This window comes from Medicago truncatula, chromosome 1 (genome assembly GCF_003473485.1).
Source record: "Medicago truncatula cultivar Jemalong A17 chromosome 1, MtrunA17r5.0-ANR, whole genome shotgun sequence".
Lineage (NCBI taxonomy): Eukaryota > Viridiplantae > Streptophyta > Magnoliopsida > Fabales > Fabaceae > Medicago > Medicago truncatula.
In genome coordinates, this window is record NC_053042.1 from 22,713,679 (window position 1) to 22,728,242 (window position 14,564).

The following is a 14,564-nucleotide window of genomic DNA, read 5'->3' on the forward strand; positions in this document are numbered from 1 at the left end:
GTAACAATTTCGAGATCAAGCCTGCACTACTCAATTTGGTGCAGCAAAATTAGTTTTCTGGATCATCCACTGAGGATCCAAATCTCCATATTTCTTCCTTCCTTAGACTCAGTGGCACTATAAAAGAGAACCAAGAAGCCGTAAGACTTCATCTCTTTCCCTTTTCCTTAAGGGATAGAGCTAGCGCTTGGTTCCATTCCCTAGAAGTCGGTTCCATCACTTCATGGGATCAAATGAGGCGAGCATTCCTTGCCCGATTCTTTCCCCCCTCTAAAACCTCCAAACTAAGAGACCAAATCACGTGGTTCAATCAAAAAGATGGGGAGTCTCTCTATGATGCGTGGGAGCGTTTCAAGGAAATGCTTAGACTTTGTCCCCACCATGGTTTAGAAAAGTGGCTCATAGTCCACACTTTTTATAATGGCCTAACTTATACTACTAAGATGTCTGTTGATGCAGCTGCAGGTGGAGCACTAATGAATAAGAACTACACGGAGGCTTATGCTTTGATTGAAGATATGGCTCAGAATCACTACCAATGGACCAACGAAAGAGCCATCACCGCCTCTACACCCTCCAAAAAGGAGGCAGGTATTTACGAGGTCTTTGATTATGATCACCTTGCTGCTAAGGTCGATGCATTAACTCAAAAATTTGAAAAACTTAATGTTAATGCTATCACACCTTCTCCTACATCTCCTCCTTGTGAAATTAGTGGTATATTTGGTCATATTGGTGTTGATTGTCAGTTAGGTAATGCTACTAATAGTATTGAGCAATTGAACTATGCTAAATACAACCAAGGAACGAGGCCAAATCAAAACTTTTACAAAAACCCTCAAGGTTCCTATGGACAAGTAGCACCACCTGGCTATACAAACAACCAGAGGGTGGCTCAGAAATCAAGTTTGGAAATTTTGTTGGAAAACTGCATGATGAATCAAAATAAACAACTTCAAGAACTGAAAAACCAAACAGAATTTCTGAATGACTCTCTCTCCAAACTCACTACCAAGGTTGATTCTATCGCCACACACACTAAAATGCTCGAGACCCAAATCTCCTAAGTGGCCCAACAAGTGGCCACCTCTTCTCAAACACCGGGAGTCTTTCCCGGTCAAACCGAAACAAACCCCAAAGCTCATGTCAATGCTATTTCTCTTGGGGGTAGTAAGTTAGAAGAGACTGTTGCTAAAGCCAAATGTGTCAAGGGAGAGAGTGTTAAGCTTCTAGGTTGATGGGATAAAACCGCAAGTGCACAGTCCTATCGAAGTAGTAAAAATAGAGTATCGTTCCGACAGGGAGTTAGGAATTCAATTAACTTTATATAATAATTAGACTAAGGGTTTATAAGGTAGAAAAGTTTGGGTTTTTTAATTAAAAGCAAATAATAAAAGAAAAGATAAAAGCCTTGGAATTATTGGTTCATCCTAATGACAAGTCCTTCACAAACCAAACTATTAAACTTATAACCTTATGTTAGACCTAATTTCTCAAGACAGTTTCTCTTTTGTTCCTCTAGCAACCAAGCCTATTTCGCTGACTTGATTACTATTAGATTTTGGTTCCTCTAACAACCAAGCCTATTTCGCTGACTTGATCATTATTAGTTCCCTTGAAGATCGAAACTATATGTCTCAAAGATTGTAAAGACTATTTCGCTACCTTTGCAATCTTTGTCTAAATTCACTTGTTCGAATATCAAAGCTCCACTTTCGTTTTATGAATTGATATTTGAGATGATGGATAAAGAATTATCAAACCCTCCACTTTCGTTTCCACAGTTTGATAATGGTTGATCCATGTTAAAGCGGTGAATTTAGATAAGGAATTAGGGTTACATAAGATTAAGGTTTAAAGCTTGGTTTGATTAGGATTATGTCATTAGACTTATCCAACAATCCCAAGACAAGAGAAGTCTACTCACTAATGTTCATCGTAGACAAGGAGAAGAAGAGAGAAAGCATAAAAATAAATAGCAAGAAAGTAAATGAACTTTTATTAGAAAGACAATTGTCACATATTGCATTCCAAGAAAAGATGAATATTTGTGATGGATAGCTACTCTATTTATAGCATACATTTGACTTAAAATCTAAGCAATTACATTACTGGAATGTTCCACAAGAAACTGCGGGCTAAAATAGAGTAGCTTAAAATCTAAGCAAAAGCAGCAAAAGTGACTCTGGAGGGTGGCACGGCCGTGCCAATCTTAGCACGGGCCGTGCCAAGCTTCTGACTTTGGGGAGACGTATTTTTGTCTCTGAATCTTCATATTTTCATACTAAATCAGCTCCAAGTCCCTTTCTTTTGCTCCAAGACTCAATCCATCCAATATTCGTTCCTGAAATATAATAAAATGCAATTTGTAGTAAACTAACTCAAAAAGGAAATAATACTAATATAAAATAAAATAAAATTTATTTAAAACTAAACTAAATAACATATAAAAATAGATATTAAATGACTCATCAAACTCCTCCACACTTGAATCTTTGCTTGTCCTCAAGCAAAAGGCATAAACATGGTAGCATAAAATAACATTATCATATGACAATTACATTAAGGCACATGTCTCCTCAAAGGCTTTTATTTCAAAGAGTACACTAATCACAAACTCAAGCATTTCTTTATAATCCTTTTTCAACCCAACAATCAAGTCTTAAGTGAGTGTGTGTGTGTGTAGTCCAACCCTTTTCTTGCTCCTGTATAAGATAGATATAATGAGGAACATGTTCTAATCCTAGTACTAAATTAACTAAGAAAAATTCTTCTTTCAATTCATATAAGAGAGATGGGAGTTTTTGTGATCTTTTTGATCTTTTGCCAATTACATTTTGGATACTTTATTTAAGTAACAACACCTTCACGTAGGAGGTTGGAGGGCCTACCCCCTTCCCCAATCTAGATTCAATGGTGCCCCGTAAAAACATCATCTTCACGTAGGAAGTCGGAGGGCCTACCCCCTTCCCCAATCTAGATTCAATGATGCCTTTTAAAGTTTTTTTTCCAAGATAACATTACCTTCACGTAGGAAGTCGGAGGGCCTACCTCCTTCCCCAATCTAGATTCAATAATGCAACCTTGAAATAAATTTTAAGCTTGGCTTTTTTTTTTATAAACTCCTTTATACTAACTTATATTATTTTTACTTTGAGAATTTTTAAAGGTTAACGTACCACTAAAATTAGAACGTATTTCCTTAAAATACCTATTCATACATTTACTCAAGGGAAGCAACTTGTGCATTTTTTTTTATTCACTTTAAAACAAGATGTGGGTATATAAGGAGAACTTAAAACACAAGAGTTTACTTTCATGTACAAGAAACGACCAATAAGAGGAGACAATAAAAAATTTATGTCATGATTTTTCAAAATAAAAACAAGCTACTTAATCATGCCTTTCACAATAAAACAAAACAAAAAGAATAAAGTTCAAGGGATTTTGGAAACACTACGACTAAAGACACTTTATTAGGCTTCCCCCACACTTAGGAGAAGCATTGTCCTCAATGATTCAAAATAAGAGAAATAAATAAGAAGGAGGAGGAGGAGGAGGAGGAGGAGGAGTAAGAGAAGAGAGGAAGAGGAAATCTCACATTTTTCATTGAGTTCTATAGGGAGGACCTTGGAGGTGAAAATGGTGCATCATGTTCCGAAGCATTTGGTTATTTTCTTCGGATATGCGGTTGCCCCTTAGGACATCATTCCTTAGTCCCGACAATTCAACACCTTGCTTTAGTTCCTTGGTGCTTATCCTCTCGGCCTCGGTATGCATCCATGCCCATTTTGCATTTTCATTTGTTTCTCCGGCATCATGGTCATGGTGCTCCTCATCATGGTGCAATTGTGCACCTTCCTCTTCTTGGTGCAAATGTGCATCTTCCTCGCCTTCATTATCGTGTTCTTCATGTACCTGTGGATCATCAACAACATACAACAAATTTTCTTCCACCTCGGTGTTAGTCCGAGATGGGTTAGAAAGTATAATCAAAATAGGCACATTGAGTTTGAGTGTGTAGGACATGGGTGGATGGGGCTTAATGAAGTTCATAAAGATAAGGGTCGCTATGTTAAGCCTATTGTTTCCCTCAATGTTGTTAATCCCTTGGTCCTCACCCACTCCCAATTGCCTAGCTATGTATGTGATGATACCGCCCACAACTATCTCTTCCCTACTATCAGACCTATTACCGACATGGGAAAGGTAATCAAGCAAGTAAAAGCATGTGTTAACGGGGTAGTTGTTAAGCATGGCCCACGACATGAAGAGTTCATCCGTCCTAGTGTTCCCCAATTCGGTCCTACCTCAAATAGTGCAAGTAATTACCCTTTGAAGGTACCTAAGCATCGGGTTGTGAATATTGCTTAGCTTTGTTTGAACATGTGTTAAATTGCCTAAGATCGGTGATATGTTCCCAAAAGATGGCGGGTTGATAGTCAGCCGGCTTAAGACTTTGATCCCAAGAGTCGTGGATGAACCCTGCATTAGCAAAGCCCATCTCATCACAAAAGTGTTGAAGAGACATCTTGTAATCAATGTTCATAAGCTGGAAAAAGATTCTATGATTAGGGTTATTAAAATTCATCCTATCCTTTCTAAAAACAATTGAACTTAAAAACTCATTGGTGAAATTTTCATAACCCCGCATAGGTCATAACTTAGCAACCCACCCTAATCGTCCTAGAAATTTAAACACATTGTCTCTAAGGCCTAGTGTAACCAAGTCATAATTATCAGGGTACCTGCAAGGATGTGAAAGGTTTAGAGATGACAGTTTTATACCTATCCCTTTGCTTGTTGTCCTTGAATATTATGCCATGATTCTTTGCCGGTACTTGCTTCTTTGGGGGAGGTCCTCTTGAAGATTTTGCAACTTCTTTTCCACTTCTTTTGGAAGCCATAGCCTTGACCTTGGTTGGAGTTGGTGTGGTTTTGGTGAAGGTTGGGTTTAGTGATTGTTTTTGGTGGAAGAGGTTGGTGTAGTGATGGGGAGAAGGTTTAAGTGAGTTTTAGGGGTTGGGTTGTGGAAATTGGTGATGAAGTTGTGGGTTTTGGGTGAGGTTAATGGGGGCTATGAATTTGGATGATTTTTGGATTGGATGGATGAAAGTTTTTTTTTTTTTTTTTGAATGAAAGGTTGTGGTTGGAATGGTTTTTGTGGTTATGAAGGTTTTAGAGAGAAGATGGAAGGATGAGAGATGTTTGGTTTGGTGAATGAGGGAAGAAAAAATGAGGTTTAACCTTACCTGGGGTCGGGCACGGCCGTGCTGAGGTTGGCACGGGCCGTGCCAAGTTCCTGGGTTTGGCTTGGGTTTGGAGAGGCAAGGTCTGGCACGGCCGTGCCAGTGTGAGCACGGGCCGTGCCAAGGTTCTGGAGACCGGGACTTCAAAAAAAAATCTTTTTCTTGAATCATTCTTGGACAATTACCTACAAAATAACTTAAAACAACAAGAAACAAATAAAACAAAAGCAATTAAATGCGTGGGTTGCCTCCCACGAAGCGCTCGTTTAAAGTCATTAGCTTGACGATCAAAGGGTTTCTCTATCCTATACCCAATCTTTCACAAAGGGACAATGGCATCAAACTGACATTCTCCTCCAAATCACACATGGCTCTTTCTATAATCTCGGATCCTACGACACATGGTTTGGAAAAATTCTTTGGATCCTTAAGTTTAGATGGCAAATTGGCTTGAATGATTTCAATAAATTTCCTAACCTGCTCATCTAGTTTGAACTCATCAAACCCTTGTGGGAAAGGAATTTTTGGTTCATACGGTGGTGATTTGTTAAGCTTTTCACTCTCTATCACAACTTTCTCACTTTGTGGCTTTTCACTCTCTACCTCTAATTGTTTACCATCCCTAAGTGTAACATCATTCGGTTGACCCTTTGGGTTAGCCTTAGGTTGGCTCAGAAGGATTATGGAGGTTTGGGAGGGAAAGGCTACTTGAGGGTTTTGAGTCTCTAGGATTTTGTTGTGAGTACAAAGAGAATCTACTTTTGAGGAAAGCCTATCGAGAGAGTCCTTCAAATTTCTAGCTTGGATTTCAAATTCTTTGTTATGCCTAGAGTTATCTAATACAAGATTTTCTAGCAAAAGTTCCAAGTTGGATCTTTGAGGGACTCCTTGGTTATTTTCAAAATCAGGTGGTGTTGTTTGTTGTGCAAAAGGATTTTGAGGGGTTTGAAAAAATTGATCGTTCCTAAACCCTTGATTATAATGAGCATAGGTTACTTGCTCAGGACTTCTAACAACACTACCTAGTTGACCAGTATGACCAAATATTCCATAACAAGGAGGAAAAACAGGGGAAGGAGTCCAAGGATAATAGTTTTGAGCCATGCGTGAAATCAGAACGATTCAAAGTGAAATAAAAGAGAATAAGATGGAGAGAGAGAGAGATATATTATAGCTAAAAATAAAAAAAATAAAAAAATAAAAATAAAAAAAAGTGGATAAGAAAAGGAAATAAAATATTTTATATATATATACATATATTATTTACTTGTAAAATTATATGTGTATATATATATATATATATATATATATATATATATATATATTTTATTTATTTATTATTTTTTTTTGGTTAGACTAACCACTATTAAAAAGTTAATCAAATTACAATAACTCCCCGGCAGCGGCGCCAAAAACTTGATGGGATAAAACCGCAAGTGCACGGTCCTATCGAAGTAGTAAAAATAGAGTATCGTTCCGACAGGGAGTTAGGAATTCAATTAACTTTATATAATGATTAGACTAAAGGTTTATAAGGTAGAAAAGTTTGGGTTTTTTAATTATGGCTTAATTGCACTTTTCCCCCCTATCTTTTGCCAATTGTGCGATTTTGCACCCCCTCTTTTTTTTTTGAGCGATTTTGCACCCCATCTTTTTGCCCCCTTTCTGATTTTGCACCTCATCTTTGTGTTCAATTGCACTTTTGCCCCTTATCTTTTTGCTAATTGTGCAATTTTGCACCCTCACTTATATTTTTTGAGCGATTTTGCACCCTATCTTTTGCCCCTTTTCCCCTCTTTTAATGATGATTTTGAACAAAACACAGTTGGCAAAAGATAGGGTGCAAAATCGCTCAAAAAAAAAGAGGGGGTGCAAAATCGCACAATTAACAAAAGATAGGGGGGAAAAGTGCAATTAAGCCTTTAATTAAATGCAAATAATAAAAGAAAAGATAAAAGCCTTGGAATTATTGGTTCATCCTAATGACAAGTCCTTCACAAACCAAACTATTAAACTTATAACCTTATGTTAGACCTAATTTCTCAAGACAGTTTCTCTTTTGTTCCTCTAGCAACCAAGCCTATTTCGCTGACTTGATTACTATTAGATTTTGGTTCCTCTAAAAACCAAGTCTATTTCGTTGACTTGATCATTATTAGTTCCCTTGAAGATCGAAACTATATGTCTCAAAGATTGTAAAGACTATTTCGCTGCCTTTGCAATCTTTGTCTAAATTCACTTGTTCGAATATCAAAGCTCCACTTTCGTTTTATGAATTGATATTTGAGATGATGGATAAACAATTATCAAACCCTCCACTTTCGTTTCCACAGTTTGATAATGGTTGATCCATGTTAAAGCAATGAATTTAGATAAGGAATTAGGGTTACATAAGATTAAGGTTTAAAGCTTGGTTTGATTAGGATTATGTCATTAGACTTATCCAACAATCCCAAGACAAGAGAAGTCTACTCACTAATTTTCATCGTAGACAAGGAGAAGAAGAGAGAAAGCATAAAAATAAATAACAAGAAAGTAAATGAACTTTTATTAGAAAGACAATTGTCACATATTGCATTCCAAGAAAAGATGAATATTTGTGATGGATAGCTACTCTATTTATAGCATACATTCAACTTAAAATCTAAGCAATTACATTACTGGAATGTTCTACAAGAAACTGCGGGCTAAAATAGAGTAGCTTAAAATCTAAGCAAAAGCAGCAAAAGTGACTCTGGAGGGTGGCACGGCCGTGCCAATGTTAGCACGGGCCGTGCCAAGCTTCTGACTTTGGGGAGACGTATTTTTGTCTCTGAATCTTCGTATTTTCGTACTAAATCAGCTCCAAGTCCCTTTCTTTTGCTCCAAGACTCAACCCATCCAATATTCATTCATAAAATATAATAAAATGCAAGTTGTAGTAAACTAACTCAAAAAGGAAATAATACTAATATAAAATAAAATAAAATTTATTTAAAACTAAACTAAATAACATATAAAAATAGATATTAAATGACTCATCATAGGTGAGAAGGATGTGATAGAGAAACCACTTGACAAGAACAAAGCCCTTTCCCCATTAAGGCTTGTTAAGCTTAACTTGGAGGCTCAATTTAATAAATTCTTAAACATACTTAAAAAGATTTGCATTAAGATTCCCTTTGCTGATGCTTTGTCTCGTATGCCTCTATATGCCAAGTTTTTAAAAGAAATTTTTTCAAAGAAAAAGGCTACAGAGCACAATTAGACAATAGCTTTGACAAGAGAAAGAAGTGCAATCATCAAGAAGCCACCTCCAAAGCTTAGAGATCCAGGAAGTTTTGCCATCCCTTGTATGATAGGGAGTGAAACTTTAAACCGAGCCTTATGTGATTTAGGAGCTAATGTTAGTCTGTTGCCCTAACCCCTCTTTAAAAGGATGGGAATAGGGGAATTAAAACCTACTGAAACAACATTGAAGTTAGCCGATCGTTCTGATATCCAACCTGTCGGATATGTTAAGGACATCCCCGTTAGAATAGAAGGGATATACATCCCAACTGATTTCATGGTGCTTGACATAGATGAGGACAATGAGTGCCCTATAATTCTAGGACGACCCTTTCTCGCTATTGCGGGTGCTATAGTAGATGTTAAGAATGGTAGGATTATTTTTCAAGTGAGTGATGAGATGATAGGATTTGAGTTGGAGAATTATATGAAAGGTCCCGCTCTTTATTCTTGTAACATGATTAAAGGTCATGATGTGAAAGAACGCTCATTAGCGTCATCTACACAATATGCCCTCTTTGATCCTTTCTAAGGACACTTTCTTAACGTCAAGCTAATGACTATAAAGAAGCGCTTCGTGGGAGGCAACCACGCATTTAACTGCTTTTGTTTTGTTGTTTATTTTGTTGTTTTAAGTTATTTTGTAGGTAATTGTCCGAGCATGATTCAAGAAAGCGGAAAATTTTGAAGCTCCTATGTCCAGAACCTTGGCACGGCCGTGCCAGACCTTGCCACACCAAGACCATGAAAAAAGAGCCAGGAACTTGGCACGTCCCGTGCCAACCTCAGCACGACCGTGCCCGACCCCAGGTAAGGATTATCCTCGTTTTTTTTCATCTTCTCCTTCCCTCATTCACCAAACCAATCATCTCTCATCCTTCCATTTTCTCTCTAAAACCTCCATAACCAAAAAACCTCAAACCTCCATATCTCCCACAAAACTTCACCAATTCACACAATTTCTCCACCCAATCAATCACAAACACCATTCCAATCATAACCCTCCATTCAAAAACAACTTTCATTCATCCAAACCAAAATCACCCAAATTCGTAACCCCCATTAACCTAACCCAAAAACCAGAAATTCATCACCCAACTCCACAACCCAACTCTTAAAACTCACTTAACCTTTAACCCCATCACTAAACCAACCATTTCCACCAAACACTTCCCCAAAACCCAACCTTTACCAACATCACAAAAGGTTAAACCAAGGTCAAGGATAATGGCATCTAGGAAAGGTGGAGCAAGCTCTTCCGGAGGACCACAATCAAAGAAGAAAACGCAAGTCAAGAATCATGGCATAATCTTCAAGGACACCAAGCAAAGGGACAAGTATAAGATTCTTATCTCTAAACGTTTACACCCTTGTCGATATCCCGATTCTTATACTTTGAGTGTGCTAGGACTAAGGGATAATGTGTTTAGCTTACTAGAAAATTTAGGATGCGTTGATATGCTTAGACCTATGCAAGGTTTTGAAAATTTCACTTATGAATTCTTAAGTTCTATTGAATTTACGAAGGATAAAGTGAACTTTGATAACCCCGACCATAGAGTCTCCTTCCGAATTTTGAATATAGATTACGAGATGTCTCTTGAAAATTTTTGTTTAGAGATGGACTTCGCAAATGCGGGGTTCATCCATGACTCTTGGAATCCAAATCTCAAGTCGGAAGACTATGATCCCGCTAGCTTTTGGAAACGCATTACCGGGTTAAGGCAATATAATCCTCGTAACAATAAGGCTAGTAACATTCACAACCCAGTGCTAAGATACCTCCAAAGAGTCATGGCTTGTACCATTTGGGGTAGAAAAGAGGTAGGAACAACTAGGACGGATGATCTCTTTATGCTTTGGGCAATGCTTAGTAACAACCCCGTTCATACTTGCTTCTACCTACTTAATTACCTTTCCTCCATAGGTGCTAGGCCTGATAATAGAGCTGAGATAGTAGTGATGAGTCATTTATTATCTATTTTAATATGTTATTTAGTCTCGTTTTCATTAGATTTAAGTTTATTTTATATTTATATTATTTCCTTTTTGAACTATTTTACTTTAATTCCATATTGTTATATTTCAGGAACGAATATTTGATGGATTGAGTCTTGGAGCAAAAGAAAGGGATTTGGAGCTGATTCGGTACGAAAATACGAAGATTTGGAGACAAAATATATCTCCCCCAAAGTCAGAAGCTTTGCACGGCCCGTGCTAGGCTTGGCACGGCCGTGCCACACTCCAGAACTACTTTTGCTGCTTTTTCTTATATTTTGTGAGCTCTCCTCTTCCTTTACTCTTCTTTACTTCTCTTCTTTCTTCATCCTCTTCTTCTTCTTCTTCTTCTTCTTCTTCTTCTTTTGAATCATTGAGGACAATGCTTCTCCTAAGTGTGGGGGGAGCCTAATAAAGTGTCTTGAGTCGTAGTGTTACCAAACTCCCTTGAACTTTATTCTTTTGTTTTGTTTTATTGTAAAAGGCATGATTAAATAGCTTGTTTTTATTATAAAATATCATGACATAAATTTTTTATTGTCTCCTCTTAATTGGTTATTTCTTGTACATGAAAGTGAACTCTTGTATTTTAAGTTTTCTTGATATACCCACATCTTGCTTCAAAGTGAATACAATTCTCCAATGAAACACAAGTTGCTTCCCTTGAGTAAGTGTATGAATAGGTATTTTAAGGAAATACGTTTTAATTTTAGTGGTACGTTGACCTTTAAAAACTCTCAAAGTAAAAGTAGTATAAGTTAGTATAAAGGAGTTTATAAAAAGCCAAATAGCCAAAATAATTTCAAGGTTGCATTATTGAATCTAGATTGGGGAAGGAGGTAGGCCCTCCGACTTCCTACGTGAAGGTAATGTTATCTTGAAAATTTTTAAAAAGCATCATTGAATCTAGATTGGGGAAGGGGGTAGGCCCTCCAACTTTCTACGTGAAGATGATGTTTTAAGGAGCACCACTGAATCTAGATTGGGGAAGGGGGTAGGCCCTCCGACTTCCTACGTGAAGGTGTTATTTCTTAAATAAAGTATGTTGAAATTCCAAAAATGTGCAAATGGCAAAGATCAAAAAGATTGCAAATACTCTCATCTCTCTTATATGAAATGAAGAAAGAGTTTTTCTTGGTTGGTTTAGTACTAGGATTAGAACATGTTTCCTCATAATATCTATCTCATACAGGAGCAAGAAAAGGGTTGGACTACACACACACACACACACACACACACACACACACACTCACTTGAAACTTGATTGTTGGGTTGAATAAGGTTTACAAGAAATGCTTGAGTTTGTGATTAGTGTACGCTTGAAATTGAAGCCCTTGAGGAGACATGTCTTTAATTGAATAGTCATATGATAATATTATTTTGTGCTACCATGTTTATGCCTTTTTCTTGAGGACAAGCAAAGATTCAAGTGTGGGGGAGTTTGATGAGTCATTTATTATCTATTTTAATATGTTATTTAGTCTCGTTTTAATTAGATTTAAGTTTATTTTATATTTATATTATTTCCTTTTTGAACTATTTTACTTTAATTTCATATTGTTATATTTCAGGAACGAATATTTGATGGATTGAGTCTTGGAGCAAAAGAAAAGGATCTGGAGCTGATTCGGTACGAAAATACGAAGATTTGGAGACAAAATATATCTCCCCCAAAGTCAGAAGCTTGGCACGGCCCGTGCTAGACTTGGCACGGCCGTGCCACACTCCAGAACTACTTTTGCTGCTTTTGCTTAGATTTTAAGCTACTCTGTTTTAGTTTACTTGTGGAACATTCTAGTGATTGCTTAGATTTTAAGTCGAATGTAACCTATAAATAGAGTAGCTAGCCATCACAAATATTCATCTTTTCTTGGAATGCAATATGTGACAATTGTCTTTCTAATAAAAGTTAATTTTACTTTCTTGTTATTTACTTTTATGTTTTCTCTCTTCTTCTCCTTGTCTACGATGAACATTAGTGAGTAGACTTCTCTTGTCTTGGGATTGTTGGATAAGTCTAATGGCATAATCCTAATCAAACCAAGCTTTAAACCTTAATCTTATGTAACCCTAATTCCTTATCTAAATTCACCGCTTTAACATGGATCAACCATTATCAAACTGTGGAAACGAAAGTGGAGGGTTTGATAATTGTTTATCCATCATCTCAAATATCAATTCATAAAACGAAAGTGGAGCTTTGATATTCGAAAAAATGAATTTAGACAAAGATTGTAAAGGCAGCGAAATAGTCTTTATAATCTTTGAGACATATAGTTTCGATCTTCAAGGGAACTAATAATGATCAAGTCAGCGAAATAGGCTTGGTTGTTAGAGGAACCAAAATCTAATAGTAATCAAGTCAGCGAAATAGGCTTGGTTGCTAGAGGAACAAAAGAGAAACTGTCTTTAGAAGTTAGGTCTAACATAAGGTTATAAGTTTAATAGTTTGGTTTGAGAAGGACTTGTCGTTAGGATGAACCAATAATCCCAAGGCTTTTATCTTTTCTTTTCTTTTATTTTCTTGTAATTAAAAATCCAAACTTTAAACTTTGAAACTTTCATCTAATCATTATTAAAAGTTAATTGAATTCATAACTCCCTGTCGGAACGATACTCTTTTATTACTACACCGGTGGAACCGTGCACTTGCGGTTTTATCCCATCAAGTTTTTGGCGCCGCTGCCGGGGAGTTATTGTAATTTGATTAACTTTTTAATAGTGGCTAGTCTAAAATATATATATATATATATATATATATATATATATATATATATATATATACATATAATTTTACAAGTAAATAATATATATCTAAAATATTTTTTTTATTTTTTTTATTTTTTATTTTTAGCTATAATATCTCTCTCTCTCTCTCTATAAAAAAATAAAAAATAAAAAATAAAAATATATATATATATATATATTTATATATAAAATATCTCTCTCTCTCTCTCTATAAATAAAAATATATATATATTTATATATAAAATCTCTCTCCCTCCCTTTCTCCTTATTTTATTTTATTTTATTTTTTTATTATTTTTTATTTTCTATCTTTAACCATTTTGATTTCAGGCATGACTCCAAGAAGATCCACACAATAATAACGATATGGCTGAAAAACGTGCTCTCAAAGAGTATCGCAATCACATCTTCAGATGAGCCGTACGATGCTATTGTGTACCCAACAGTTAAGGGTATTAAATTTGAAATAAAGCCTGCACTTATTTACGTAGTGCAGCAAAATCAATTTTTCGGATCACCCACTGAGGATTCGAATCTTCATGTTTCAATTTTTTTAAGACTCAGTGGAACTTTGAAGGCAAACCAATAGGCCGTAAGGCTGCACCTCTTTCCTTTCTCTTTGAGGGATAGAGCTAGTGCTTGGTTTCATTCATTGCAAATTGGTTCTATCACTTCATGGCACCAAATGAGGAAGGCATTTCTTTCCCAATTCTTTCCCCATAGTAAAATTGCTCAATTGAGAAGTCAAATCACATAATTCACTCAAAAAGATGGTGAATCTCTTTACAATGCGTGGGAGCGTTTCAAAGAAATGCTTAGGCTTTGCCCCCATCATGGTTTTGAGAATTGGGCTTATTATCAACACTTTTTATAATGGTCTTTTGTTTTCCACGAAAATGACTGTTGATGCAGCTGCAGGTGGAGCTTTAATGAATAAAACTTTCACAGGAGCATATGATTTGATCGAGGACATGGCACAAAACCACTATCAGTGGACAAGTGAGAGAGTTATCGCTGATGTTACTCCTCCACCCTCTAAAAAAGGGGTAGGTATGTGCCAAGTTTCTACCCTTGATCATCTATCTACTAAGGTGGACACACTTCTTCAAAAATTTGATAAATTAACTGTAAGTGTCGTCACACCTACTCTTGTTTCACCACCTTGTGAATTTTGTGGAATACTTGACCATACTGGTGTTGAATGCCAACTAGGTAGTGTTCCTAAAAGTCCCGAGCAAAAATTTTATACCTTTGGACAACAAACAACACCACCCGTTTATGCAAACAACGAAAGAGTCC

At 36.4% G+C, this 14,564-nt stretch overlaps 2 non-coding genes across 2 annotated transcripts; both read right to left on the reverse strand.

The window, feature by feature from the left end:
• Nucleotides 1-281: 281 nt before the first annotated feature.
• Nucleotides 282-388, reverse strand: LOC120577973 (small nucleolar RNA R71). The gene has a single exon (XR_005643949.1). It is a non-coding gene; the product is annotated as a small nucleolar RNA R71 (small nucleolar RNA).
• Nucleotides 389-13,998: 13,610 nt separating this feature from the next.
• On the reverse strand, nt 13,999-14,105 carry LOC120577981 (small nucleolar RNA R71). The gene has a single exon (XR_005643957.1). It is a non-coding gene; the product is annotated as a small nucleolar RNA R71 (small nucleolar RNA).
• Nucleotides 14,106-14,564: the final 459 nt, after the last annotated feature.